General features: G+C 39.2%; 37 non-coding genes and 17 pseudogenes across 37 annotated transcripts; all 54 read left to right on the top strand.

Moving 5' to 3' along the window:
- The first annotated feature begins 162 nt into the window (after positions 1-162).
- On the top strand, positions 163-281 carry LOC146031135 (5S ribosomal RNA). The gene has a single exon (XR_014456609.1). It is a non-coding gene; the product is annotated as a 5S ribosomal RNA (ribosomal RNA).
- Positions 282-626: 345 nt separating this feature from the next.
- Positions 627-735, top strand: LOC146029285 (5S ribosomal RNA; annotated as a pseudogene).
- Positions 736-1,081: 346 nt separating this feature from the next.
- On the top strand, positions 1,082-1,200 carry LOC146030557 (5S ribosomal RNA). The gene has a single exon (XR_014456047.1). It is a non-coding gene; the product is annotated as a 5S ribosomal RNA (ribosomal RNA).
- Positions 1,201-1,545: 345 nt separating this feature from the next.
- LOC146032458 (5S ribosomal RNA) lies at positions 1,546-1,664 on the top strand. The gene has a single exon (XR_014457892.1). It is a non-coding gene; the product is annotated as a 5S ribosomal RNA (ribosomal RNA).
- A 345-nt stretch (positions 1,665-2,009) lies between these two features.
- LOC146029028 (5S ribosomal RNA) lies at positions 2,010-2,118 on the top strand (annotated as a pseudogene).
- A 344-nt stretch (positions 2,119-2,462) lies between these two features.
- On the top strand, positions 2,463-2,581 carry LOC146032792 (5S ribosomal RNA). The gene has a single exon (XR_014458210.1). It is a non-coding gene; the product is annotated as a 5S ribosomal RNA (ribosomal RNA).
- Positions 2,582-2,927: 346 nt separating this feature from the next.
- LOC146028378 (5S ribosomal RNA) lies at positions 2,928-3,046 on the top strand (annotated as a pseudogene).
- Positions 3,047-3,391: 345 nt separating this feature from the next.
- On the top strand, positions 3,392-3,510 carry LOC146031682 (5S ribosomal RNA). Its single transcript, XR_014457143.1, has one exon. It is a non-coding gene; the product is annotated as a 5S ribosomal RNA (ribosomal RNA).
- A 345-nt stretch (positions 3,511-3,855) lies between these two features.
- LOC146029549 (5S ribosomal RNA) lies at positions 3,856-3,964 on the top strand (annotated as a pseudogene).
- Positions 3,965-4,309: 345 nt separating this feature from the next.
- Positions 4,310-4,428, top strand: LOC146031061 (5S ribosomal RNA). Its single transcript, XR_014456538.1, has one exon. It is a non-coding gene; the product is annotated as a 5S ribosomal RNA (ribosomal RNA).
- Positions 4,429-4,773: 345 nt separating this feature from the next.
- Positions 4,774-4,892, top strand: LOC146032708 (5S ribosomal RNA). Its single transcript, XR_014458131.1, has one exon. It is a non-coding gene; the product is annotated as a 5S ribosomal RNA (ribosomal RNA).
- Positions 4,893-5,237: 345 nt separating this feature from the next.
- On the top strand, positions 5,238-5,346 carry LOC146029486 (5S ribosomal RNA; annotated as a pseudogene).
- A 345-nt stretch (positions 5,347-5,691) lies between these two features.
- Positions 5,692-5,810, top strand: LOC146028078 (5S ribosomal RNA; annotated as a pseudogene).
- A 345-nt stretch (positions 5,811-6,155) lies between these two features.
- LOC146032793 (5S ribosomal RNA) lies at positions 6,156-6,274 on the top strand. Its single transcript, XR_014458211.1, has one exon. It is a non-coding gene; the product is annotated as a 5S ribosomal RNA (ribosomal RNA).
- A 345-nt stretch (positions 6,275-6,619) lies between these two features.
- On the top strand, positions 6,620-6,738 carry LOC146031920 (5S ribosomal RNA). Its single transcript, XR_014457372.1, has one exon. It is a non-coding gene; the product is annotated as a 5S ribosomal RNA (ribosomal RNA).
- Positions 6,739-7,084: 346 nt separating this feature from the next.
- LOC146032184 (5S ribosomal RNA) lies at positions 7,085-7,203 on the top strand. The gene has a single exon (XR_014457627.1). It is a non-coding gene; the product is annotated as a 5S ribosomal RNA (ribosomal RNA).
- A 345-nt stretch (positions 7,204-7,548) lies between these two features.
- Positions 7,549-7,667, top strand: LOC146028478 (5S ribosomal RNA; annotated as a pseudogene).
- Positions 7,668-8,012: 345 nt separating this feature from the next.
- On the top strand, positions 8,013-8,131 carry LOC146028156 (5S ribosomal RNA). Its single transcript, XR_014455190.1, has one exon. It is a non-coding gene; the product is annotated as a 5S ribosomal RNA (ribosomal RNA).
- Positions 8,132-8,477: 346 nt separating this feature from the next.
- On the top strand, positions 8,478-8,596 carry LOC146028141 (5S ribosomal RNA; annotated as a pseudogene).
- Positions 8,597-8,941: 345 nt separating this feature from the next.
- On the top strand, positions 8,942-9,060 carry LOC146028168 (5S ribosomal RNA). Its single transcript, XR_014455192.1, has one exon. It is a non-coding gene; the product is annotated as a 5S ribosomal RNA (ribosomal RNA).
- Positions 9,061-9,401: 341 nt separating this feature from the next.
- On the top strand, positions 9,402-9,520 carry LOC146033825 (5S ribosomal RNA). Its single transcript, XR_014459234.1, has one exon. It is a non-coding gene; the product is annotated as a 5S ribosomal RNA (ribosomal RNA).
- A 344-nt stretch (positions 9,521-9,864) lies between these two features.
- Positions 9,865-9,983, top strand: LOC146031490 (5S ribosomal RNA). Its single transcript, XR_014456956.1, has one exon. It is a non-coding gene; the product is annotated as a 5S ribosomal RNA (ribosomal RNA).
- A 345-nt stretch (positions 9,984-10,328) lies between these two features.
- On the top strand, positions 10,329-10,437 carry LOC146029029 (5S ribosomal RNA; annotated as a pseudogene).
- Positions 10,438-10,782: 345 nt separating this feature from the next.
- LOC146028179 (5S ribosomal RNA) lies at positions 10,783-10,901 on the top strand. Its single transcript, XR_014455193.1, has one exon. It is a non-coding gene; the product is annotated as a 5S ribosomal RNA (ribosomal RNA).
- A 345-nt stretch (positions 10,902-11,246) lies between these two features.
- On the top strand, positions 11,247-11,365 carry LOC146028191 (5S ribosomal RNA). Its single transcript, XR_014455194.1, has one exon. It is a non-coding gene; the product is annotated as a 5S ribosomal RNA (ribosomal RNA).
- A 345-nt stretch (positions 11,366-11,710) lies between these two features.
- LOC146032951 (5S ribosomal RNA) lies at positions 11,711-11,829 on the top strand. The gene has a single exon (XR_014458362.1). It is a non-coding gene; the product is annotated as a 5S ribosomal RNA (ribosomal RNA).
- A 345-nt stretch (positions 11,830-12,174) lies between these two features.
- LOC146030878 (5S ribosomal RNA) lies at positions 12,175-12,293 on the top strand. Its single transcript, XR_014456359.1, has one exon. It is a non-coding gene; the product is annotated as a 5S ribosomal RNA (ribosomal RNA).
- A 343-nt stretch (positions 12,294-12,636) lies between these two features.
- On the top strand, positions 12,637-12,755 carry LOC146030537 (5S ribosomal RNA). Its single transcript, XR_014456028.1, has one exon. It is a non-coding gene; the product is annotated as a 5S ribosomal RNA (ribosomal RNA).
- Positions 12,756-13,100: 345 nt separating this feature from the next.
- Positions 13,101-13,219, top strand: LOC146033658 (5S ribosomal RNA). The gene has a single exon (XR_014459068.1). It is a non-coding gene; the product is annotated as a 5S ribosomal RNA (ribosomal RNA).
- Positions 13,220-13,564: 345 nt separating this feature from the next.
- Positions 13,565-13,683, top strand: LOC146029209 (5S ribosomal RNA; annotated as a pseudogene).
- Positions 13,684-14,027: 344 nt separating this feature from the next.
- On the top strand, positions 14,028-14,146 carry LOC146028203 (5S ribosomal RNA). Its single transcript, XR_014455195.1, has one exon. It is a non-coding gene; the product is annotated as a 5S ribosomal RNA (ribosomal RNA).
- A 345-nt stretch (positions 14,147-14,491) lies between these two features.
- LOC146033940 (5S ribosomal RNA) lies at positions 14,492-14,610 on the top strand. The gene has a single exon (XR_014459348.1). It is a non-coding gene; the product is annotated as a 5S ribosomal RNA (ribosomal RNA).
- A 343-nt stretch (positions 14,611-14,953) lies between these two features.
- On the top strand, positions 14,954-15,072 carry LOC146027925 (5S ribosomal RNA; annotated as a pseudogene).
- A 345-nt stretch (positions 15,073-15,417) lies between these two features.
- On the top strand, positions 15,418-15,536 carry LOC146032096 (5S ribosomal RNA). The gene has a single exon (XR_014457541.1). It is a non-coding gene; the product is annotated as a 5S ribosomal RNA (ribosomal RNA).
- Positions 15,537-15,881: 345 nt separating this feature from the next.
- On the top strand, positions 15,882-15,990 carry LOC146029550 (5S ribosomal RNA; annotated as a pseudogene).
- Positions 15,991-16,335: 345 nt separating this feature from the next.
- On the top strand, positions 16,336-16,454 carry LOC146031062 (5S ribosomal RNA). Its single transcript, XR_014456540.1, has one exon. It is a non-coding gene; the product is annotated as a 5S ribosomal RNA (ribosomal RNA).
- Positions 16,455-16,799: 345 nt separating this feature from the next.
- On the top strand, positions 16,800-16,918 carry LOC146032709 (5S ribosomal RNA). The gene has a single exon (XR_014458132.1). It is a non-coding gene; the product is annotated as a 5S ribosomal RNA (ribosomal RNA).
- Positions 16,919-17,263: 345 nt separating this feature from the next.
- LOC146029487 (5S ribosomal RNA) lies at positions 17,264-17,372 on the top strand (annotated as a pseudogene).
- A 345-nt stretch (positions 17,373-17,717) lies between these two features.
- Positions 17,718-17,836, top strand: LOC146028079 (5S ribosomal RNA; annotated as a pseudogene).
- Positions 17,837-18,181: 345 nt separating this feature from the next.
- LOC146032795 (5S ribosomal RNA) lies at positions 18,182-18,300 on the top strand. The gene has a single exon (XR_014458213.1). It is a non-coding gene; the product is annotated as a 5S ribosomal RNA (ribosomal RNA).
- Positions 18,301-18,645: 345 nt separating this feature from the next.
- Positions 18,646-18,764, top strand: LOC146031921 (5S ribosomal RNA). The gene has a single exon (XR_014457373.1). It is a non-coding gene; the product is annotated as a 5S ribosomal RNA (ribosomal RNA).
- Positions 18,765-19,110: 346 nt separating this feature from the next.
- Positions 19,111-19,229, top strand: LOC146032185 (5S ribosomal RNA). The gene has a single exon (XR_014457628.1). It is a non-coding gene; the product is annotated as a 5S ribosomal RNA (ribosomal RNA).
- Positions 19,230-19,574: 345 nt separating this feature from the next.
- On the top strand, positions 19,575-19,693 carry LOC146028479 (5S ribosomal RNA; annotated as a pseudogene).
- Positions 19,694-20,038: 345 nt separating this feature from the next.
- On the top strand, positions 20,039-20,157 carry LOC146028215 (5S ribosomal RNA). Its single transcript, XR_014455198.1, has one exon. It is a non-coding gene; the product is annotated as a 5S ribosomal RNA (ribosomal RNA).
- A 346-nt stretch (positions 20,158-20,503) lies between these two features.
- On the top strand, positions 20,504-20,622 carry LOC146028142 (5S ribosomal RNA; annotated as a pseudogene).
- A 345-nt stretch (positions 20,623-20,967) lies between these two features.
- Positions 20,968-21,086, top strand: LOC146028228 (5S ribosomal RNA). The gene has a single exon (XR_014455200.1). It is a non-coding gene; the product is annotated as a 5S ribosomal RNA (ribosomal RNA).
- Positions 21,087-21,427: 341 nt separating this feature from the next.
- LOC146033827 (5S ribosomal RNA) lies at positions 21,428-21,546 on the top strand. The gene has a single exon (XR_014459235.1). It is a non-coding gene; the product is annotated as a 5S ribosomal RNA (ribosomal RNA).
- Positions 21,547-21,890: 344 nt separating this feature from the next.
- LOC146031491 (5S ribosomal RNA) lies at positions 21,891-22,009 on the top strand. The gene has a single exon (XR_014456957.1). It is a non-coding gene; the product is annotated as a 5S ribosomal RNA (ribosomal RNA).
- Positions 22,010-22,354: 345 nt separating this feature from the next.
- LOC146029031 (5S ribosomal RNA) lies at positions 22,355-22,463 on the top strand (annotated as a pseudogene).
- A 345-nt stretch (positions 22,464-22,808) lies between these two features.
- LOC146028240 (5S ribosomal RNA) lies at positions 22,809-22,927 on the top strand. Its single transcript, XR_014455201.1, has one exon. It is a non-coding gene; the product is annotated as a 5S ribosomal RNA (ribosomal RNA).
- A 345-nt stretch (positions 22,928-23,272) lies between these two features.
- Positions 23,273-23,391, top strand: LOC146028252 (5S ribosomal RNA). Its single transcript, XR_014455203.1, has one exon. It is a non-coding gene; the product is annotated as a 5S ribosomal RNA (ribosomal RNA).
- Positions 23,392-23,736: 345 nt separating this feature from the next.
- LOC146032952 (5S ribosomal RNA) lies at positions 23,737-23,855 on the top strand. Its single transcript, XR_014458363.1, has one exon. It is a non-coding gene; the product is annotated as a 5S ribosomal RNA (ribosomal RNA).
- Positions 23,856-24,200: 345 nt separating this feature from the next.
- Positions 24,201-24,319, top strand: LOC146030879 (5S ribosomal RNA). Its single transcript, XR_014456360.1, has one exon. It is a non-coding gene; the product is annotated as a 5S ribosomal RNA (ribosomal RNA).
- A 343-nt stretch (positions 24,320-24,662) lies between these two features.
- On the top strand, positions 24,663-24,781 carry LOC146030538 (5S ribosomal RNA). The gene has a single exon (XR_014456029.1). It is a non-coding gene; the product is annotated as a 5S ribosomal RNA (ribosomal RNA).
- Positions 24,782-24,927: the final 146 nt, after the last annotated feature.

Consider the following 24,927-nt stretch of genomic DNA (forward strand, 5'->3'; position numbering starts at 1 on the left):
ATTAGTAGTTTAATTTGAGACCACCTGCTAATATTATGTCCTGTAGGTCTTTTTACATTAGCAACACATGATTTTTTTCAGTAAGCCAATAATGTTAGGAAACTTTTTTATTAGCTTACCTGGTTATAGAAGTAGAAGAGGGCAAAAAAGTGACTCTATCTCACCTACAGCCATACCACATTGGATACGCCCAATCTCATCTGATCTTGGAAGCTAAGCAGTGTTGGGCCTGGTTAGTACTTGGGTGGGAGACCACATGGGAACACCAGGTGCTGTAGGTTTTTTCCCATTACTGGCAAATTGTTTTTATTCTCTAGCTATTTAAATTGGAAACTTTTTCTTTTTATTGCCAATACAGACATTTGAGAGAGGTGAAACTGACACAATAGCCATCACCTAAAGACTTTCCACACTGTTTCGGCCCAATTCCAACTGCTTTTGGCAGCTAAACAGTGTTGAGCCTCTTTAGTAGTTTAATTTGAGACCACCTGCTAATATAATGTCCTGTAGGTCTTTTTACTTTACCAACACATGATTTTTTTCAGTAAGCCAATACAGTTAGGAAACTTTTTTATTAGCTTACCTGGTTATAGAAGTAGAAGAGGGCAAAAAAGTGCCTGTATCTCAACTACAGCCATACCACGTTGGATACGCCTGATCTTGGAAGCTAAGCAGTGTTGGGCCTGGTTAGTACTTGGGTGGGAGACCACATGGGAACACCAGGTGCTGTAGGTTTTTTCCCATTACTGGCAAATTGTTTTTATTCTCTAGCTATTTAAATTGGAAACTTTTTGTTTTTATTGCCAATACAGACATTTGAGAGAGGTGAAACAGACACAATAGCCATCACCTAAAGACTTACCACACTGTTTCGGCCCAATTCCAACTGCTTTTGGCAGCTAAACAGTGTTGAGCCTCATTAGTAGTTTAATTTGAGACCACCTGCTAATATTATGTCCTGTAGGTCTTTTTACATGAGCAACACATGATTTTTTTCAGTAAGCCAATAATGTTAGGAAACTTTTTTATTAGCTTACCTGGTTATAGAAGTAGAAGAGGGCAAAAAAAGTGCCTGTATCTCACCTACAGCCATACCACATTGGATACGCCCAATCTCGTTTGATCTTGGAAGCTAAGCAGTGTTGGGCCTGGTTAGTACTTGGGTGGGAGACCACATGGGAACACCAGGTGCTGTAGGTTTTTTCCCATTACTGGCAAATAGTTTTTATTCTCTAGCTATTTAAATTGGAAACTTTTTCTTTTTATTGCCAATATAGACATTTGAGAGAGGTGAAACAGACACAATAGCCATCACCTAAAGACTTACAACACTGTTTTGGCCCAATTCCAACTGCTTTTGGCAGCTAAACAGTGTTGAGCCTCATTAGTAGTTTAATTTGAGACCACCTGCTAATATTATGTCCTGTAGGTCTTTTTACATTACCAACACATGATTTTTTTCAGTAAGCCAATAATGTTAGGAAACTTTTTTATTAGCTTACCTGGTTATAGAAGTAGAAGAGGGCAAAAAAGTGACTCTATCTCACCTACAGCCATACCACATTGGATACGCCCAATCTCATCTGATCTTGGAAGCTAAGCAGTGTTGGGCCTGGTTAGTACTTGGGTGCGAGACCACATGGGAACACCAGGTGCTGTAGGTTTTTTCCCATTACTGGCAAATTGTTTTTATTCTCTAGCTATTTAAATTGGAAACTTTTTCTTTTTATTGCCAATACAGACATTTGGGAGAGGTCAAACAGACACAATAGCCATCACCTAAAGACTTTCCACACTGTTTCGGCCCAATTCCAACTGCTTTTGGCAGCTAAACAGTGTTGAGCCTCTTTAGTAGTTTAATTTGAGACCACCTGCTAATATCATGTCCTGTAGGTCTTTTTACATTACCAACACATGATTTTTTTCAGTAAGCCAATACAGTTAGGAAACTTTTTTATTAGCTTACCTGGTTATAGAAGTAGATGAGGGCAAAAAAGTGCCTGTATCTCACCTACAGCCATACCACGTTGGATACGCCTGATCTTGGAAGCTAAGCAGTGTTGGGCCTGGTTAGTACTTGGGTGGGAGACCACATGGGAACACCAGGTGCTGTAGGTTTTTTCCCATTACTGGCAAATTGTTTTTATTCTCTAGCTATTTAAATTGGAAACTTTTTGTTTTTATTGCCAATACAGACATTTGAGAGAGGTGAAACAGACACAATAGCCATCACCTAAAGACTTACCACACTGTTTCGGCCCAATTCCAACTGCTTTTGCAGCTAAATAGTGTTGAGCCTCTTTAGTAGTTTAATTTGAGACCACCTGCTAATATTATGTCCTGTAGGTCTTTTTACATTACCAACACATGATTTTTTTCAGTAAGCCAATACAGTTAGGAAAATTTTTTATTCGCTTACCTGGTTATAGAAGTAGAAGAGGGCAAAAAAGTGCCTGTATCTTACCTACAGCCATACCACATTGGATACGCCCACTCTCGTCTGATCTTGGAAGCTAAGCAGTGTTGGGCCTGGTTAGTACTTGGGTGGGAGACCACATGGGAACACCAGGTGCTGTAGGTTTTTTCCCATTTACTGGCAAATTGTTTTTATTCACCAGCTATTTAAATTGGAAACTTTTTCTTTTTATTGCCAATACAGACATTTGGGAGAGGTCAAACAGACACAATAGCCATCACCTAAAGACTTACCACACTGTTTCGGCCCAATTCCAACTGCTTTTGGCAGCTAAATAGTGTTGAGCCTCTTTAGTAGTTTAATTTGAGACCACCTGCTAATATTATGTCCTGTAGGTCTTTTTACATTGCCAACACATGATTTTTTTCAGTAAGCCAATACAGTTAGGAAACTTTTTTATTAGCTTACCTTTAGATAGAAGTAGAAGAGGGCAAAAAAGTGACTGCATCTCACCTACAGCCATACCACATTGGATACGCCCAATCTCGTCTGATTTTGGAAGCTAAGCAGTGTTGGGGCTGGTCAGTACTTGGGTGGGAGACCACATGGGGACACCAGGTGCTGTAGGTTTTTTCCCATTACTGGCAAATTGTTTTTATTCTCTAGCTATTTAAATTGGAAACTTTTTCTTTTTATTGCCAATACAGACATTTGAGAGAGGTGAAACTGACACAATAGCCATCACCTAAAGACTTACCACACTGTTTCGGCCCAATTCCAACTACTTTTGGCACCTAACAGTGTTGAGCCTCATTAGTAGTTTAATTTGAGACCACCTGCTAATATTATGTCCTGTAGGTCTTTTTACATTACCAACACATGATTTTTTTCAGTAAGCCAATAATGTTAGGAATCTTTTTTTATTAGCTTACCTGGTTATAGAAGTAGAAGAGGGCAAAAAAGTGACTGTATCTCACCTACAGCCATACCACATTGGATACGCCCAATCTCATCTGATCTTGGAAGCTAAGCAGTGTTGGGCCTGGTTAGTACTTGGGTGGGAGACCACATGGGAACACCATGTGCTGTAGGTTTTTTCCCATTACTGGCAAATTGTTTTTATTCTCTAGCTATTTAAATTGGAAACTTTTTCTTTTTATTGCCAATACAGACATTTGGGAGAGGTCAAACAGACACAATAGCCATCACCTAAAGACTTTCCACACTGTTTCGGCCCAATTCCAACTGCTTTTGGCAGCTAAACAGTGTTGAGCCTCTTTAGTAGTTTAATTTGAGACCACCTGCTAATATCATGTCCTGTAGGTCTTTTTACTTTACCAACACATGATTTTTTTCAGTAAGCCAATACAGTTAGGAAACTTTTTTATTAGCTTACCTGGTTATAGAAGTAGAAGAGGGCAGAAAAGTGCCTGTATCTCAACTACAGCCATACCACAATGGATACGCCTGATCTTGGAAGCTAAGCAGTGTTGGGCCTGGTTAGTAGTTGGGTGGGAGACCACATGGGAACACCAGGTGCTGTAGGTTTTTTCCCATTACTGGCAAATTGTTTTTATTCTCTAGCTATTTAAATTGGAAACTTTTTGTTTTTATTGCCAATACAGACATTTGAGAGAGGTGAAACAGACACAATAGCCATCACCTAAAGACTTACCACACTGTTTCGGCCCAATTCCAACTGCTTTTGGCAGCTAAACAGTGTTGAGCCTCATTAGTAGTTTAATTTGAGACCACCTGCTAATATTATGTCCTGTAGGTCTTTTTACATGAGCAACACATGATTTTTTTCAGTAAGCCAATAATGTTAGGAAACTTTTTTATTAGCTTTCCTGGTTATAGAAGTAGAAGAGGGCAAAAAAGTGACTGTATCTCACCTACAGCCATACCACATTGGATACGCCCGATCTCGTTTGATCTTGGAAGCTAAGCAGTGTTGGGCCTGGTTAGTACTTGGGTGGGAGACCACATGGGAACACCAGGTGCTGTAGGTTTTTTCCCATTACTGGCAAATTGTTTTTATTCTCTAGCTATTTAAATTGGAAACTTTTTCTTTTTATTGCCAATATAGAAATTTGAGAGAGGTGAAACAGACACAATAGCCATCACCTAAAGACTTACCACACTGTTTCGGCCTAATTCCAACTGCTTTTGGCAGCTAAACAGTGTTGAGCCTCTTTAGTAGTTTAATTTGAGACCACCTGCTAATATTATGTCCTGTAGGTCTTTTTACATTACCAACACATGATTTTTTTCAGTAAGCCAATACAGTTAGGAAACTTTTTTATTAGCTTACCTGGTTATAGAAGTAGAAGAGGGCAAAAAAGTGCCTGTATCTCACCTACAGACATACCACATTGGATACGCCCAATCTCGTTTGATCTTGGAAGCTAAGCAGTGTTGGGCCTGGTTAGTACTTGGGTGGGAGACCACATGGGAACACCAGGTGCTGTAGGTTTTTTTCCCATTACTGGCAAATTGTTTTTATTCTCTAGCTATTTAAATTGGAAACTTTTTCTTTTTATTGCCAATACAGACATTTGAGAGAGGTGAAACAGACACAATAGCCATCACCTAAAGACTTACCACACTGTTTCGGCCCAATTCCAACTGCTTTTGCAGCTAAATAGTGTTGAGCCTCTTTAGTAGTTTAATTTGAGACCACCTGCTAATATTATGTCCTGTAGGTCTTTTTACATTAGCAACACATGATTTTTTTCAGTAAGCCAATAATGTTAGGAAACTTTTTTATTAGCTTACCTGGTTATAGAAGTAGAAGAGGGCAAAAAAGTAACTGTATCTCATCTACAGCCATACCACATTGGATACGCCTGATCTTGGAAGCTAAGCAGTGTTGGGCCTGGTTAGTACTTGGGTGGGAGACCACATGGGAACACCACGTGCTGTAGGTTTTTTCCCATTACTGGCAAATTGTTTTTATTCTCTAGCTATTTAAATTGGAAACTTTTTCTTTTTATTGCCAATATAGAAATTTGAGAGAGGTGAAACAGACACAATAGCCATCACCTAAAGACTTACAACACTGTTTTGGCCCAATTCCAACTGCTTTTGGCAGCTAAACAGTGTTGAGCCTCATTAGTAGTTTAATTTGAGACCACCTGCTAATATTATGTCCTGTAGGTCTTTTTACATTACCAACACATGATTTTTTTCAGTAAGCCAATAATGTTAGGAAACTTTTTTATTAGCTTACCTGGTTATAGAAGTAGAAGAGGGCAAAAAAGTGCCTGTTTCTCACCAACAGCCATACCACATTGGATACGCCCAATCTCGTCTGATCTTGGAAGCTAAGCAGTGTTGGTTCTGGTTAGTACTTGGGTGGGAGACCACATGGGAACACCACGTGCTGTAGGTTTTTTCCCATTACTGGCAAATTGTTTTTATTCTCTAGCTATTTAAATTGGAAACTTTTTCTTTTTATTGCCAATACAGACATCTGGGAGAGGTCAAACAGACACAATAGCCATCACCTAAAGACTTACCACACTGTTTCGGCCCAATTCCAACTGCTTTTGGCAGCTAAATAGTGTTGAGCCTCTTTAGTAGTTTAATTTGAGACCACCTGCTAATATTATGTCCTGTAGGTCTTTTTACATTACCAACACATGATTTTTTTCAGTAAGCCAATACAGTTAGGAAAAAATTTTATTCGCTTACCTGGTTATAGAAGTAGAAGAGGGCAAAAAAGTGCCTGTATCTTACCTACAGCCATACCACATTGGATACGCCCACTCTCGTCTGATCTTGGAAGCTAAGCAGTGTTGGGCCTGGTTAGTACTTGGGTGGGAGACCACATGGGAACACCAGGTGCTGTAGGTTTTTTCTTATTACTGGCAAATTGTTTTTATTCACCAGCTATTTAAATTGGAAACTTTTTCTTTTTATTGCCAATACAGACATTTGGGAGAGGTCAAACAGACACAATAGCCATCACCTAAAGACTTACCACACTGTTTCGGCCCAATTCCAACTGCTTTTGGCAGCTAAATAGTGTTGAGCCTCTTTAGTAGTTTAATTTGAGACCACCTGCTAATATTATGTCCTGTATGTCTTTTTACATTACCAACACATGATTTTTTTCAGTAAGCCAATACAGTTAGGAAACTTTTTTATTAGCTTACCTGGTTATAGAAGTAGAAGAGGGCAAAAAAGTGCCTTTATCTCACCTACAGCCATACCACATTGGATACGCCCAATCTTGTCTGATCTTGGAAGCTAAGCAGTGTTGGGCCTGGTTAGTACTTGGGTGGGAGACCACATGGGAACACCAGGTGCTGTAGGTTTTTTTCCCATTACTGGCAAATTGTTTTTATTCTCTAGCTATTTAAATTGGAAACTTTTTCTTTTTATTGCCAATACAGACATTTGAGAGAGGTGAAACAGACACAATAGCCATCACCTAAAGACTTACCACACTGTTTCGGCCCAATTCCAACTGCTTTTGGCAGCTAAACAGTGTTGAGCCTCATTAGTAGTTTAATTTGAGACCACCTGCTAATATTATGTCCTGTAGGTCTTTTTACATGAGCAACACATGATTTTTTTCAGTAAGCCAATAATGTTAGGAAACTTTTTTATTAGCTTACCTGGTTATAGAAGTAGAAGAGGGCAAAAAAGTGACTGTATGTCACCTACAGCCATACCACATTGGATACGCCCAATCTAATTTGATCTTGGAAGCTAAGCAGTGTTGGGCCTGGTTAGTACTTGGGTGGGAGACCACATGGGAACACCAGGTGCTGTAGGTTTTTTCCCATTACTGGCAAATTGTTTTTATTCTCTAGCTATTTAAATTGGAAACTTTTTCTTTTTATTGCCAATATAGACATTTGAGAGAGGTGAAACAGACACAATAGCCATCACCTAAATACTTACAACACTGTTTTGGCCCAATTCCAACTGCTTTTGGCAGCTAAACAGTGTTGAGCCTCATTAGTAGTTTAATTTGAGACCACCTGCTAATATTATGTCCTGTAGGTCTTTTTACATTACCAACACATGATTTTTTTCAGTAAGCCAATAATGTTAGGACACTTTTTTATTAGCTTACCTGGTTATAGAAGTAGAAGAGGGCAAAAAAGTGCCTGTATCTCACCTACAGCCATACCACATTGGGTACGCCCAATCTCGTCTGATCTTGGAACCTAAGCAGTGTTGGGTCTGGTTAGTACTTGGTTGGGAGACCACATGGGAACACCACGTGCTGTAGGTTTTTTCCCATTACTGGCAAATTGTTTTTATTCTCTAGCTATTTAAATTGGAAACTTTTTCTTTTTATTGCCAATACAGACATCTGGGAGAGGTCAAACAGACACAATAGCCATCACCTAAAGACTTACCACACTGTTTCGGCCTAATTCCAACTGCTTTTGGCAGCTAAACAGTGTTGAGCCTCTTTAGTAGTTTAATTTGAGACCACCTGCTAATATTATGTCCTGTAGGTCTTTTTACATTACCAACACATGATTTTTTTCAGTAAGCCAATACAGTTAGGAAACTTTTTTATTAGCTTACCTGGTTATAGAAGTAGAAGAGGGCAAAAAAGTGCCTGTATCTCACCTACAGCCATACCACATTGGATACGCCCAATCTCGTCTGATCTTGGAAGCTAAGCAGTGTTGGGCCTGGTTAGTACTTGGGTGGGAGACCACATGGGAACACCAGGTGCTGTAGGTTTTTTTCCCATTACTGGCAAATTGTTTTTATTCTCTAGCTATTTAAATTGGAAACTTTTTCTTTTTATTGCCAATACAGACATTTGAGAGAGGTAAAACAGACACAATAGAAATCACCTAAAGACTTACCACACTGTTTCGGCCCAATTCCAACTGCTTTTGGCAGCTAAACAGTGTTGAGCCTCATTAGTAGTTTAATTTGAGACCACCTGCTAATATTATGTCCTGTAGGTCTTTTTACATTAGCAACACATGATTTTTTTCAGTAAGCCAATAATGTTAGGAAACTTTTTTATTAGCTTACCTGGTTATAGAAGTAGAAGAGGGCAAAAAAGTAACAGTATCTCACCTACAGCCATTCCACATTGGATACGCCCAATCTCGTCTGAACTTGGAAGCTAAGCAGTGTTGGGCCTGGTTAGTACTTGGGTGGGAGACCACATGGGAACAAAACGTGCTGTAGGTTTTTTCCCATTACTGGCAAATTGTTTTTATTCTCTAGCTATTTAAATTGGAAACTTTTTCTTTTTATTGCCAATACAGACATCTGGGAGAGGTCAAACAGACACAATAGCCATCACCTAAAGACTTACCACACTGTTTCGGCCTAATTCCAACTGCTTTTGGCAGCTAAACAGTGTTGAGCCTCTTTAGTAGTTTAATTTGAGACCACCTGCTAATATTATGTCCTGTAGGTCTTTTTACATTACCAACACATGATTTTTTTCAGTAAGCCAATACAGTTAGGAAACTTTTTTATTAGCTTACCTGGTTATAGAAGTAGAAGAGGGCAAAAAAGTGCCTGTATCTCACCTACAGCCATACCACATTGGATACGCCCAATCTCGTCTGATCTTGGAAGCTAAGCAGTGTTGGGCCTGGTTAGTACTTGGGTGGGAGACCACATGGGAACACCAGGTGCTGTAGGTTTTTTTCCCATTACTGGCAAATTGTTTTTATTCTCTAGCTATTTAAATTGGAAACTTTTTCTTTTTATTGCCAATACAGACATTTGAGAGAGGTAAAACAGACACAATAGAAATCACCTAAAGACTTACCACACTGTTTCGGCCCAATTCCAACTGCTTTTGGCAGCTAAACAGTGTTGAGTCTCATTAGTAGTTTAATTTGAGACCACCTGCTAATATGGTGTAGGTCTTTTTACATTAGCAACATATGATTTTTTTCAGTAAGCCAATAATGTTAGGAAACTTTTTTATTAGCTTACCTGGTTATAGAAGTAGAAGAGGGCAAAAAAGTAACTGTATCTCACCTACAGCCATTCCACATTGGATACGCCCAATCTCGTCTGATCTTGGAAGCTAAGCAGTGTTGGGCCTGGTTAGTACTTGGGTGGGAGACCACATGGGAACACCACGTGCTGTAGGTTTTTTCCCATTACTGGCAAATTGTTTTTATTCTCTAGCTATTTAAATTGGAAACTTTTTATTTTTATTGCCAATACAGATATTTGAGAGAGGTGAAACTGACACAATAGCCATCACCTAAAGACTTACCACACTGTTTCGGCCCAATTCCAACTACTTTTGGCACCTAACAGTGTTGAGCCTCATTAGTAGTTTAATTTGAGACCACCTGCTAATATTATGTCCTGTAGGTCTTTTTACATTACCAACACATGATTTTTTTCAGTAAGCCAATAATGTTAGGAAACTTTTTTATTAGCTTACCTGGTTATAGAAGTAGAAGAGGGCAAAAAAGTGACTGTATCTCACCTACAGCCATACCACATTGGATATGCCCAATCTCATCTGATCTTGGAAGCTAAGCAGTGTTGGACCTGGTTAGTACTTGGGTGGGAGACCACATGGGAACACCAGGTGCTGTAGGTTTTTTCCCATTACTGGCAAATTGTTTTTATTCTCTAGCTATTTAAATTGGAAACTTTTTCTTTTTATTGCCAATACAGACATTTGGGAGAGGTCAAACAGACACAATAGCCATCACCTAAAGACTTTCCACACTGTTTCGGCCCAATTACAACTGCTTTTGGCAGCTAAACAGTGTTGAGCCTCTTTAGTAGTTTAATTTGAGACCACCTGCTAATATCATGTCCTGTAGGTCTTTTTACTTTACCAACACATGATTTTTTTCAGTAAGCCAATACAGTTAGGAAACTTTTTTATTAGCTTACCTGGTTATAGAAGTAGAAGAGGGCAAAAAAGTGCCTGTATCTCACCTACAGCCATACCACGTTGGATACGCCTGATCTTGGAAGCTAAGCAGTGTTGGGCCTGGTTAGTACTTGGGTGGGAGACCACATGGGAACACCAGGTGCTGTAGGTTTTTTCCCATTACTGGCAAATTGTTTTTATTCTCTAGCTATTTAAATTGGAAACTTTTTCTTTTTATTGCCAATACAGACATTTGAGAGAGGTGAAACAGACACAATAGCCATCACCTAAAGACTTACCACACTGTTTCGGCCCAATTCCAACTGCTTTTGGCAGCTAAACAGTGTTGAGCCTCATTAGTAGTTTAATTTGAGACCACCTGCTAATATTATGTCCTGTAGGTCTTTTTACATGAGCAACACATGATTTTTTTCAGTAAGCCAATAATGTTAGGAAACTTTTTTATTAGCTTACCTGGTTATAGAAGTAGAAGTGGGCAAAAAAGTGACTGAATCTCACCTACAGCCATACCACATTGGATACGCCCAATCTCGTCTGATCTTGGAAGCTAAGCAGTGTTGGGCCTGGTTAGTACTTGGGTGGGAGACCACATGGGAACACCAGGTGCTGTAGGTTTTTTCCCATTACTGGCAAATTGTTTTTATTCTCTAGCTATTTAAATTGGAAACTTTTTCTTTTTATTGCCAATATAGACATTTGAGAGAGGTGAAACAGACACAATAGCCATCACCTAAAGACTTACCACACTGTTTTGGCCCAATTCCAACTGCTTTTGGCAGCTAAACAGTGTTGAGCCTCATTAGTAGTTTAATTTGAGACCACCTGCTAATATTATGTCCTGTAGGTCTTTTTACATTACCAACACATGATTTTTTTCAGTAAGCCAATAATGTTAGGAAACTTTTTTATTAGCTTACCTTTAGATAGAAGTAGAAGAGGGCAAAAAAGTGCCTGCATCTCACCTACAGCCATACCACATTGGATACGCCCAATCTCGTCTGATCTTGGAAGCTAAGCAGTGTTGGGCCTGGTTAGTACTTGGGTGGGAGACCACATGGGAACACCAGGTGCTGTAGGTTTTTTCCCATTACTGGCAAATTGTTTTTATTCTCTAGCTATTTAAATTGAAAACTTTTTCTTTTTATTGCCAATACAGACATTTGAGAGAGGTGAAACAGACATAATAGCCATCACCTAAAGACTTACCACACTGTTTCGGCCCAATTCCAACTGCTTTTGGCAGCTAAACAGTGTTGAGCCTCATTAGTAGTTTAATTTGAGACCACCTGCTAATATTATGTCCTGTAGGTCTTTTTACATTACCAACACATGATTTTTTTCAGTAAGCCAATAATGTTAGGAAACTTTTTTATTAGCTTACCTGGTTATAGAAGTAGAAGAGGGCAAAAAAGTGACTCTATCTCAACTACAGCCATACCACATTGAATACGCCCAATCTCGTCTGATCTTGGAAGCTAAGCAGTGTTGGGCCTGGTTAGTACTTGGGTGGGAGACCACATTGGAACACCAGGTGCTGTAGGTTTTTTCCCATTACTGGCAAATTGTTTTTATTCTCTAGCTATTTAAATTGGAAACTTTTTCTTTTTATTGCCAATACAGACATTTGGGAGAGGTCAAACAGACACAATAGCCATCACCTAAAGACTTACCACACTGTTTCGGCCCAATTCCAACTGCTTTTGGCAGCTAAATAGTGTTGAGCCTCTTTAGTAGTTTAATTTGAGACCACCTGCTAATATTATGTCCTGTAGGTATTTTTACATTACCAACACATGATTTTTTTCAGTAAGCCAATAATGTTAGGAAACTTTTTTATTAGCTTACCTGGTTATAGAAGTAGAAGAGGGCAAAAAAGTGACTGTATCTCACCTACAGCCATACCACATTGGATACGCCCAATCTCGTCTGATCTTGGAAGCTAAGCAGTGTTGGGCCTGGTTAGTACTTGAGTGGGAGACCACATGGGAACACCAGGTGCTGTAGGTTTTTCCCATTACTGGCAAATTGTTTTTATTCTCTAGCTATTTAAATTGGAAACTTTTTCTTTTTATTGCCAATACAGACATTTGAGAGAGGTGAAACAGACATAATAGCCATCACCTAAAGACTTACCACACTGTTTCGGCCCAATTCCAACTGCTTTTGGCAGCTAAACAGTGTTGAGCCTCATTAGTAGTTTATTTGAGACCACCTGCTAATATTATGTCCTGTAGGTCTTTTTACATTACCAACACATGATTTTTTTCAGTAAGCCAATAATGTTAGGAAACTTTTTTATTAGCTTACCTGGTTATAGAAGTAGAAGAGGGCAAAAAAGTGACTCTATCTCACCTACAGCCATACCACATTGGATACGCCCAATCTCGTCTGATCTTGGAAGCTAAGCATTGTTGGGCCTGGTTAGTACTTGGGTGGGAGACCACATGGGAACACCAGGTGCTGTAGGTTTTTTCCCATTACTGGCAAATTGTTTTTATTCTCTAGCTATTTAAATTGGAAACTTCTTATTTTTATTGCCAATACAGACATTTGGGAGAGGTCAAACAGACACAATAGCCATCACCTAAAGACTTACCACACTGTTTCGGCCTAATTCCAACTGCTTTTGGCAGCTAAACAGTGTTGAGCCTCTTTAGTAGTTTAATTTGAGACCACCTGCTAATATTATGTCCTGTAGGTCTTTTTACATTACCAACACATGATTTTTTTCAGTAAGCCAATACAGTTAGGAAACTTTTTTATTCGCTTACCTGGTTATAGAAGTAGAAGAGGGCAAAAAAGTGCCTGTATCTTACCTACAGCCATACCACATTGGATATGCCCACTCTCGTCTGATCTTGGAAGCTAAGCAGTGTTGGGCCTGGTTAGTACTTGGGTGGGAGACCACATGGGAACACCAGGTGCTGTAGGTTTTTTCCCATTACTGGCAAATTGTTTTTATTCTCTAGCTATTTAAATTGGAAACTTTTTCTTTTTATTGCCAATACAGACATTTGGGAGAGGTCAAACAGACACAATAGCCATCACCTAAAGACTTACCACACTGTTTCGGCCCAATTCCAACTGCTTTTGGCAGCTAAATAGTGTTGAGCCTCTTTAGTAGTTTAATTTGAGACCACCTGCTGATATTATGTCCTGTAGGTCTTTTTACATTGCAAACACATGATTTTTTTCAGTAAGCCAATACAGTTAGGAAACTTTTTTATTAGCTTACCTTTAGATAGAAGTAGAAGAGGGCAAAAAAGTGACTGCATCTCACCTACAGCCATACCACATTGGATACGCCCAATCTCGTCTTATTTTGGAAGCTAAGCAGTGTTGGGGCTGGTCAGTACTTGGGTAGGAGACCACATGGGAACACCAGGTGCTGTAGGTTTTTCCCATTACTGGCAAATTGTTTTTATTCTCTAGCTATTTAAATTGGAAACTTTTTCTTTTTATTGCCAATACAGACATTTGGGAGAGGTCAAACAGACACAATAGCCATCACCTAAAGACTTACCACACTGTTTCGGCCCAATTCCAACTGCTTTTGGCAGCTAAATAGTGTTGAGCCTCTTTAGTAGTTTAATTTGAGACCACCTGCTAATATTATGTCCTGTTGGTCTTTTTACATTACCAACACATGATTTTTTTCAGTTAGCCAATATAGTTAGGAAACTTTTTTATTAGCTTACCTTTAGATAGAAGTAGAAGAGGGCAAAAAAGTGCCTGCATCTCACCTACAGCCATACCACATTGGATACGCCCAATCTCGTCTGATCTTGGAAGCTAAGCAGTGTTGGGCCTGGTTAGTACTTGGGTGGGAGACCACATGGGAACACCAGGTGCTGTAGGTTATTTCCCATTACTGGCAAATTGTTTTTATTCTCTAGCTATTTAAATTGGAAACTTTTTCTTTTTATTGCCAATACAGACATTTGAGAGAGGTGAAACAGACACAATAGCCATCACCTAAAGACTTACCTCACTGTTTCGGGCCAATTCCAACTGCTTTTGGCAGCTAAACAGTGTTGAGCCTCATTAGTAGTTTAATTTGAGACCACCTGCTAATATTATGTCCTGTAGGTCTTTTTACATTAGCAACACATGATTTTTTTCAGTAAGTTAATACAGTTAGGAAACTTTTTTATTAGCTTACCTTTAGATAGAAGTAGAAGAGGGCAAAAAAGTGCCTGTATCTCACCTACAGCCATACCACGTTGGATACTCCCAATCTTGTCTGATCTTGGAAGCTAAGCAGTGTTGGGCCTGGTTAGTACTTGGGTGGGAGACCATATGGGAGCACCAGGTGCTGTAGGTTTTTTCCCATTACTGGCAAATTGTTTTTATTCTCTAGCTATTTAAATTGGAAACTTTTTCTTTTTATTGCCAATACAGACATTTGGGAGAGGTCAAACAGACACAATAGCCATCCCCTTAAGACTTTACACTGTTTCGGCCCAATTCAAACTGCTTTTGGCAGCTAAACAGTGTTGAGCCTCTTTAGTAGTTTAATTTGAGACCACCTGCTAATATTATGTCCTGTAGGTCTTTTTACTTTACCAACACATGATTTTATTCTGTAAGCCAATACAGTTAGGAAACTTTTTTATTAGCTTACCTTGTTATAGAAGTAGAAGAGGGCAAAAAAGTGCCTGTGTCTCACCTCCAGCCATACCACATTGGATACGCCCAATCTCGTCTGATCTTGGTAGCTAAGCAGTGTTGGGTCTGGATAGTACGTGGGTGGGAGACCACATGGGAACACCAGGTGCTGTAGGTTTTTTCCCATTACTCGCAAATTGTTTTTATTCTCTATCTATTTAAATTGGAAACTTTTTCTTTTTATTGCCAATACAGACATTTGAGAGAGGTCAAACAGACACAATAGCCATCACCTAAAGACTTACCACACTGTTTCGGACCAATTCCAACTGCTTTTGGCAGCTAAACAGTGTTGAGCCTCATTAGTAGTTTAATTTGAGACCACCTGCTAATATTATGTCCTGTAGGTCTTTTTACATGAGCAACACATGATTTTTTTCAGTAAGCCAATAATGTTAGGAAACTTTTTTATTAGCTTACCTGGTTATAGAAGTAGAAGAGGGCAAAAAAGTGACTGTATGTCACCTACAGCCATACCACATTGGATACGCCCAATCTCATTTGATCTTGGAAGCTAAGCAGTGTTGGGCCTGGTTAGTACTTGGGTGGGAGACCACATGGGAACACCAGGTGCTGTAGGTTTTTTCCCATTACTGGCAAATTGTTTTTATTCTCTAGCTATTTAAATTGGAAACTTTTTCTTTTTATTGCCAATATAGACATTTGAGAGAGGTGAAACAGACACAATAGCCATCACCTAAAGACTTACAACACTGTTTTGGCCCAATTCCAACTGCTTTTGGCAGCTAAACAGTGTTGAGCCTCATTAGTAGTTTAATTTGAGACCACCTGCTAATATCATGTCCTGTAGGTCTTTTTACTTTACCAACACATGATTTTTTTCAGTAAGCCAATACAGTTAGGAAACTTTTTTATTAGCTTACCTGGTTATAGAAGTAGAAGAGGGCAGAAAAGTGCCTGTATCTCAACTACAGCCATACCACAATGGATACGCCTGATCTTGGAAGCTAAGCAGTGTTGGGCCTGGTTAGTAGTTGGGTGGGAGACCACATGGGAACACCAGGTGCTGTAGGTTTTTTCCCATTACTGGCAAATTGTTTTTATTCTCTAGCTATTTAAATTGGAAACTTTTTGTTTTTATTGCCAATACAGACATTTGAGAGAGGTGAAACAGACACAATAGCCATCACCTAAAGACTTACCACACTGTTTCGGCCCAATTCCAACTGCTTTTGGCAGCTAAACAGTGTTGAGCCTCATTAGTAGTTTAATTTGAGACCACCTGCTAATATTATGTCCTGTAGGTCTTTTTACATGAGCAACACATGATTTTTTTCAGTAAGCCAATAATGTTAGGAAACTTTTTTATTAGCTTTCCTGGTTATAGAAGTAGAAGAGGGCAAAAAAGTGACTGTATCTCACCTACAGCCATACCACATTGGATACGCCCGATCTCGTTTGATCTTGGAAGCTAAGCAGTGTTGGGCCTGGTTAGTACTTGGGTGGGAGACCACATGGGAACACCAGGTGCTGTAGGTTTTTTCCCATTACTGGCAAATTGTTTTTATTCTCTAGCTATTTAAATTGGAAACTTTTTCTTTTTATTGCCAATATAGAAATTTGAGAGAGGTGAAACAGACACAATAGCCATCACCTAAAGACTTACCACACTGTTTCGGCCTAATTCCAACTGCTTTTGGCAGCTAAACAGTGTTGAGCCTCTTTAGTAGTTTAATTTGAGACCACCTGCTAATATTATGTCCTGTAGGTCTTTTTACATTACCAACACATGATTTTTTTCAGTAAGCCAATACAGTTAGGAAACTTTTTTATTAGCTTACCTGGTTATAGAAGTAGAAGAGGGCAAAAAAGTGCCTGTATCTCACCTACAGACATACCACATTGGATACGCCCAATCTCGTTTGATCTTGGAAGCTAAGCAGTGTTGGGCCTGGTTAGTACTTGGGTGGGAGACCACATGGGAACACCAGGTGCTGTAGGTTTTTTTCCCATTACTGGCAAATTGTTTTTATTCTCTAGCTATTTAAATTGGAAACTTTTTCTTTTTATTGCCAATACAGACATTTGAGAGAGGTGAAACAGACACAATAGCCATCACCTAAAGACTTACCACACTGTTTCGGCCCAATTCCAACTGCTTTTGCAGCTAAATAGTGTTGAGCCTCTTTAGTAGTTTAATTTGAGACCACCTGCTAATATTATGTCCTGTAGGTCTTTTTACATTAGCAACACATGATTTTTTTCAGTAAGCCAATAATGTTAGGAAACTTTTTTATTAGCTTACCTGGTTATAGAAGTAGAAGAGGGCAAAAAAGTAACTGTATCTCATCTACAGCCATACCACATTGGATACGCCTGATCTTGGAAGCTAAGCAGTGTTGGGCCTGGTTAGTACTTGGGTGGGAGACCACATGGGAACACCACGTGCTGTAGGTTTTTTCCCATTACTGGCAAATTGTTTTTATTCTCTAGCTATTTAAATTGGAAACTTTTTCTTTTTATTGCCAATATAGAAATTTGAGAGAGGTGAAACAGACACAATAGCCATCACCTAAAGACTTACAACACTGTTTTGGCCCAATTCCAACTGCTTTTGGCAGCTAAACAGTGTTGAGCCTCATTAGTAGTTTAATTTGAGACCACCTGCTAATATTATGTCCTGTAGGTCTTTTTACATTACCAACACATGATTTTTTTCAGTAAGCCAATAATGTTAGGAAACTTTTTTATTAGCTTACCTGGTTATAGAAGTAGAAGAGGGCAAAAAAGTGCCTGTTTCTCACCAACAGCCATACCACATTGGATACGCCCAATCTCGTCTGATCTTGGAAGCTAAGCAGTGTTGGTTCTGGTTAGTACTTGGGTGGGAGACCACATGGGAACACCACGTGCTGTAGGTTTTTTCCCATTACTGGCAAATTGTTTTTATTCTCTAGCTATTTAAATTGGAAACTTTTTCTTTTTATTGCCAATACAGACATCTGGGAGAGGTCAAACAGACACAATAGCCATCACCTAAAGACTTACCACACTGTTTCGGCCCAATTCCAACTGCTTTTGGCAGCTAAATAGTGTTGAGCCTCTTTAGTAGTTTAATTTGAGACCACCTGCTAATATTATGTCCTGTAGGTCTTTTTACATTACCAACACATGATTTTTTTCAGTAAGCCAATACAGTTAGGAAAAAATTTTATTCGCTTACCTGGTTATAGAAGTAGAAGAGGGCAAAAAAGTGCCTGTATCTTACCTACAGCCATACCACATTGGATACGCCCACTCTCGTCTGATCTTGGAAGCTAAGCAGTGTTGGGCCTGGTTAGTACTTGGGTGGGAGACCACATGGGAACACCAGGTGCTGTAGGTTTTTTCTTATTACTGGCAAATTGTTTTTATTCACCAGCTATTTAAATTGGAAACTTTTTCTTTTTATTGCCAATACAGACATTTGGGAGAGGTCAAACAGACACAATAGCCATCACCTAAAGACTTACCACACTGTTTCGGCCCAATTCCAACTGCTTTTGGCAGCTAAATAGTGTTGAGCCTCTTTAGTAGTTTAATTTGAGACCACCTGCTAATATTATGTCCTGTATGTCTTTTTACATTACCAACACATGATTTTTTTCAGTAAGCCAATACAGTTAGGAAACTTTTTTATTAGCTTACCTGGTTATAGAAGTAGAAGAGGGCAAAAAAGTGCCTTTATCTCACCTACAGCCATACCACATTGGATACGCCCAATCTTGTCTGATCTTGGAAGCTAAGCAGTGTTGGGCCTGGTTAGTACTTGGGTGGGAGACCACATGGGAACACCAGGTGCTGTAGGTTTTTTTCCCATTACTGGCAAATTGTTTTTATTCTCTAGCTATTTAAATTGGAAACTTTTTCTTTTTATTGCCAATACAGACATTTGAGAGAGGTGAAACAGACACAATAGCCATCACCTAAAGACTTACCACACTGTTTCGGCCCAATTCCAACTGCTTTTGGCAGCTAAACAGTGTTGAGCCTCATTAGTAGTTTAATTTGAGACCACCTGCTAATATTATGTCCTGTAGGTCTTTTTACATGAGCAACACATGATTTTTTTCAGTAAGCCAATAATGTTAGGAAACTTTTTTATTAGCTTACCTGGTTATAGAAGTAGAAGAGGGCAAAAAAGTGACTGTATGTCACCTACAGCCATACCACATTGGATACGCCCAATCTAATTTGATCTTGGAAGCTAAGCAGTGTTGGGCCTGGTTAGTACTTGGGTGGGAGACCACATGGGAACACCAGGTGCTGTAGGTTTTTTCCCATTACTGGCAAATTGTTTTTATTCTCTAGCTATTTAAATTGGAAACTTTTTCTTTTTATTGCCAATATAGACATTTGAGAGAGGTGAAACAGACACAATAGCCATCACCTAAAGACTTACAACACTGTTTTGGCCCAATTCCAACTGCTTTTGGCAGCTAAACAGTGTTGAGCCTCATTAGTAGTTTAATTTGAGACCACCTGCTAATATTATGTCCTGTAGGTCTTTTTACATTACCAACACATGATTTTTTTCAGTAAGCCAATAATGTTAGGACACTTTTTTATTAGCTTACCTGGTTATAGAAGTAGAAGAGGGCAAAAAAGTGCCTGTATCTCACCTACAGCCATACCACATTGGGTACGCCCAATCTCGTCTGATCTTGGAACCTAAGCAGTGTTGGGTCTGGTTAGTACTTGGTTGGGAGACCACATGGGAACACCACGTGCTGTAGGTTTTTTCCCATTACTGGCAAATTGTTTTTATTCTCTAGCTATTTAAATTGGAAACTTTTTCTTTTTATTGCCAATACAGACATCTGGGAGAGGTCAAACAGACACAATAGCCATCACCTAAAGACTTACCACACTGTTTCGGCCTAATTCCAACTGCTTTTGGCAGCTAAACAGTGTTGAGCCTCTTTAGTAGTTTAATTTGAGACCACCTGCTAATATTATGTCCTGTAGGTCTTTTTACATTACCAACACATGATTTTTTTCAGTAAGCCAATACAGTTAGGAAACTTTTTTATTAGCTTACCTGGTTATAGAAGTAGAAGAGGGCAAAAAAGTGCCTGTATCTCACCTACAGCCATACCACATTGGATACGCCCAATCTCGTCTGATCTTGGAAGCTAAGCAGTGTTGGGCCTGGTTAGTACTTGGGTGGGAGACCACATGGGAACACCAGGTGCTGTAGGTTTTTTTCCCATTACTGGCAAATTGTTTTTATTCTCTAGCTATTTAAATTGGAAACTTTTTCTTTTTATTGCCAATACAGACATTTGAGAGAGGTAAAACAGACACAATAGAAATCACCTAAAGACTTACCACACTGTTTCGGCCCAATTCCAACTGCTTTTGGCAGCTAAACAGTGTTGAGCCTCATTAGTAGTTTAATTTGAGACCACCTGCTAATATTATGTCCTGTAGGTCTTTTTACATTAGCAACACATGATTTTTTTCAGTAAGCCAATAATGTTAGGAAACTTTTTTATTAGCTTACCTGGTTATAGAAGTAGAAGAGGGCAAAAAAGTAACAGTATCTCACCTACAGCCATTCCACATTGGATACGCCCAATCTCGTCTGAACTTGGAAGCTAAGCAGTGTTGGGCCTGGTTAGTACTTGGGTGGGAGACCACATGGGAACAAAACGTGCTGTAGGTTTTTTCCCATTACTGGCAAATTGTTTTTATTCTCTAGCTATTTAAATTGGAAACTTTTTCTTTTTATTGCCAATACAGACATCTGGGAGAGGTCAAACAGACACAATAGCCATCACCTAAAGACTTACCACACTGTTTCGGCCTAATTCCAACTGCTTTTGGCAGCTAAACAGTGTTGAGCCTCTTTAGTAGTTTAATTTGAGACCACCTGCTAATATTATGTCCTGTAGGTCTTTTTACATTACCAACACATGATTTTTTTCAGTAAGCCAATACAGTTAGGAAACTTTTTTATTAGCTTACCTGGTTATAGAAGTAGAAGAGGGCAAAAAAGTGCCTGTATCTCACCTACAGCCATACCACATTGGATACGCCCAATCTCGTCTGATCTTGGAAGCTAAGCAGTGTTGGGCCTGGTTAGTACTTGGGTGGGAGACCACATGGGAACACCAGGTGCTGTAGGTTTTTTTCCCATTACTGGCAAATTGTTTTTATTCTCTAGCTATTTAAATTGGAAACTTTTTCTTTTTATTGCCAATACAGACATTTGAGAGAGGTAAAACAGACACAATAGAAATCACCTAAAGACTTACCACACTGTTTCGGCCCAATTCCAACTGCTTTTGGCAGCTAAACAGTGTTGAGTCTCATTAGTAGTTTAATTTGAGACCACCTGCTAATATGGTGTAGGTCTTTTTACATTAGCAACATATGATTTTTTTCAGTAAGCCAATAATGTTAGGAAACTTTTTTATTAGCTTACCTGGTTATAGAAGTAGAAGAGGGCAAAAAAGTAACTGTATCTCACCTACAGCCATTCCACATTGGATACGCCCAATCTCGTCTGATCTTGGAAGCTAAGCAGTGTTGGGCCTGGTTAGTACTTGGGTGGGAGACCACATGGGAACACCACGTGCTGTAGGTTTTTTCCCATTACTGGCAAATTGTTTTTATTCTCTAGCTATTTAAATTGGAAACTTTTTATTTTTATTGCCAATACAGATATTTGAGAGAGGTGAAACTGACACAATAGCCATCACCTAAAGACTTACCACACTGTTTCGGCCCAATTCCAACTACTTTTGGCACCTAACAGTGTTGAGCCTCATTAGTAGTTTAATTTGAGACCACCTGCTAATATTATGTCCTGTAGGTCTTTTTACATTACCAACACATGATTTTTTTCAGTAAGCCAATAATGTTAGGAAACTTTTTTATTAGCTTACCTGGTTATAGAAGTAGAAGAGGGCAAAAAAGTGACTGTATCTCACCTACAGCCATACCACATTGGATATGCCCAATCTCATCTGATCTTGGAAGCTAAGCAGTGTTGGACCTGGTTAGTACTTGGGTGGGAGACCACATGGGAACACCAGGTGCTGTAGGTTTTTTCCCATTACTGGCAAATTGTTTTTATTCTCTAGCTATTTAAATTGGAAACTTTTTCTTTTTATTGCCAATACAGACATTTGGGAGAGGTCAAACAGACACAATAGCCATCACCTAAAGACTTTCCACACTGTTTCGGCCCAATTACAACTGCTTTTGGCAGCTAAACAGTGTTGAGCCTCTTTAGTAGTTTAATTTGAGACCACCTGCTAATATCATGTCCTGTAGGTCTTTTTACTTTACCAACACATGATTTTTTTCAGTAAGCCAATACAGTTAGGAAACTTTTTTATTAGCTTACCTGGTTATAGAAGTAGAAGAGGGCAAAAAAGTGCCTGTATCTCACCTACAGCCATACCACGTTGGATACGCCTGATCTTGGAAGCTAAGCAGTGTTGGGCCTGGTTAGTACTTGGGTGGGAGACCACATGGGAACACCAGGTGCTGTAGGTTTTTTCCCATTACTGGCAAATTGTTTTTATTCTCTAGCTATTTAAATTGGAAACTTTTTCTTTTTATTGCCAATACAGACATTTGAGAGAGGTGAAACAGACACAATAGCCATCACCTAAAGACTTACCACACTGTTTCGGCCCAATTCCAACTGCTTTTGGCAGCTAAACAGTGTTGAGCCTCATTAGTAGTTTAATTTGAGACCACCTGCTAATATTATGTCCTGTAGGTCTTTTTACATGAGCAACACATGATTTTTTTCAGTAAGCCAATAATGTTAGGAAACTTTTTTATTAGCTTACCTGGTTATAGAAGTAGAAGTGGGCAAAAAAGTGACTGAATCTCACCTACAGCCATACCACATTGGATACGCCCAATCTCGTCTGATCTTGGAAGCTAAGCAGTGTTGGGCCTGGTTAGTACTTGGGTGGGAGACCACATGGGAACACCAGGTGCTGTAGGTTTTTTCCCATTACTGGCAAATTGTTTTTATTCTCTAGCTATTTAAATTGGAAACTTTTTCTTTTTATTGCCAATATAGACATTTGAGAGAGGTGAAACAGACACAATAGCCATCACCTAAAGACTTACCACACTGTTTTGGCCCAATTCCAACTGCTTTTGGCAGCTAAACAGTGTTGAGCCTCATTAGTAGTTTAATTTGAGACCACCTGCTAATATTATGTCCTGTAGGTCTTTTTACATTACCAACACATGATTTTTTTCAGTAAGCCAATAATGTTAGGAAACTTTTTTATTAGCTTACCTTTAGATAGAAGTAGAAGAGGGCAAAAAAGTGCCTGCATCTCACCTACAGCCATACCACATTGGATACGCCCAATCTCGTCTGATCTTGGAAGCTAAGCAGTGTTGGGCCTGGTTAGTACTTGGGTGGGAGACCACATGGGAACACCAGGTGCTGTAGGTTTTTTCCCATTACTGGCAAATTGTTTTTATTCTCTAGCTATTTAAATTGAAAACTTTTTCTTTTTATTGCCAATACAGACATTTGAGAGAGGTGAAACAGACATAATAGCCATCACCTAAAGACTTACCACACTGTTTCGGCCCAATTCCAACTGCTTTTGGCAGCTAAACAGTGTTGAGCCTCATTAGTAGTTTAATTTGAGACCACCTGCTAATATTATGTCCTGTAGGTCTTTTTACATTACCAACACATGATTTTTTTCAGTAAGCCAATAATGTTAGGAAACTTTTTTATTAGCTTACCTGGTTATAGAAGTAGAAGAGGGCAAAAAAGTGACTCTATCTCAACTACAGCCATACCACATTGAATACGCCCAATCTCGTCTGATCTTGGAAGCTAAGCAGTGTTGGGCCTGGTTAGTACTTGGGTGGGAGACCACATTGGAACACCAGGTGCTGTAGGTTTTTTCCCATTACTGGCAAATTGTTTTTATTCTCTAGCTATTTAAATTGGAAACTTTTTCTTTTTATTGCCAATACAGACATTTGGGAGAGGTCAAACAGACACAATAGCCATCACCTAAAGACTTACCACACTGTTTCGGCCCAATTCCAACTGCTTTTGGCAGCTAAATAGTGTTGAGCCTCTTTAGTAGTTTAATTTGAGACCACCTGCTAATATTATGTCCTGTAGGTATTTTTACATTACCAACACATGATTTTTTTCAGTAAGCCAATAATGTTAGGAAACTTTTTTATTAGCTTACCTGGTTATAGAAGTAGAAGAGGGCAAAAAAGTGACTGTATCTCACCTACAGCCATACCACATTGGATACGCCCAATCTCGTCTGATCTTGGAAGCTAAGCAGTGTTGGGCCTGGTTAGTACTTGAGTGGGAGACCACATGGGAACACCAGGTGCTGTAGGTTTTTCCCATTACTGGCAAATTGTTTTTATTCTCTAGCTATTTAAATTGGAAACTTTTTCTTTTTATTGCCAATACAGACATTTGAGAGAGGTGAAACAGACATAATAGCCATCACCTAAAGACTTACCACACTGTTTCGGCCCAATTCCAACTGCTTTTGGCAGCTAAACAGTGTTGAGCCTCATTAGTAGTTTATTTGAGACCACCTGCTAATATTATGTCCTGTAGGTCTTTTTACATTACCAACACATGATTTTTTTCAGTAAGCCAATAATGTTAGGAAACTTTTTTATTAGCTTACCTGGTTATAGAAGTAGAAGAGGGCAAAAAAGTGACTCTATCTCACCTACAGCCATACCACATTGGATACGCCCAATCTCGTCTGATCTTGGAAGCTAAGCATTGTTGGGCCTGGTTAGTACTTGGGTGGGAGACCACATGGGAACACCAGGTGCTGTAGGTTTTTTCCCATTACTGGCAAATTGTTTTTATTCTCTAGCTATTTAAATTGGAAACTTCTTATTTTTATTGCCAATACAGACATTTGGGAGAGGTCAAACAGACACAATAGCCATCACCTAAAGACTTACCACACTGTTTCGGCCTAAT

The sequence above is a fragment of the Crinia signifera genome, chromosome 8, assembly GCF_055691185.1.
Source record: "Crinia signifera chromosome 8, ASM5569118v1, whole genome shotgun sequence".
In the NCBI taxonomy this organism is placed as follows: domain Eukaryota; kingdom Metazoa; phylum Chordata; class Amphibia; order Anura; family Myobatrachidae; genus Crinia; species Crinia signifera.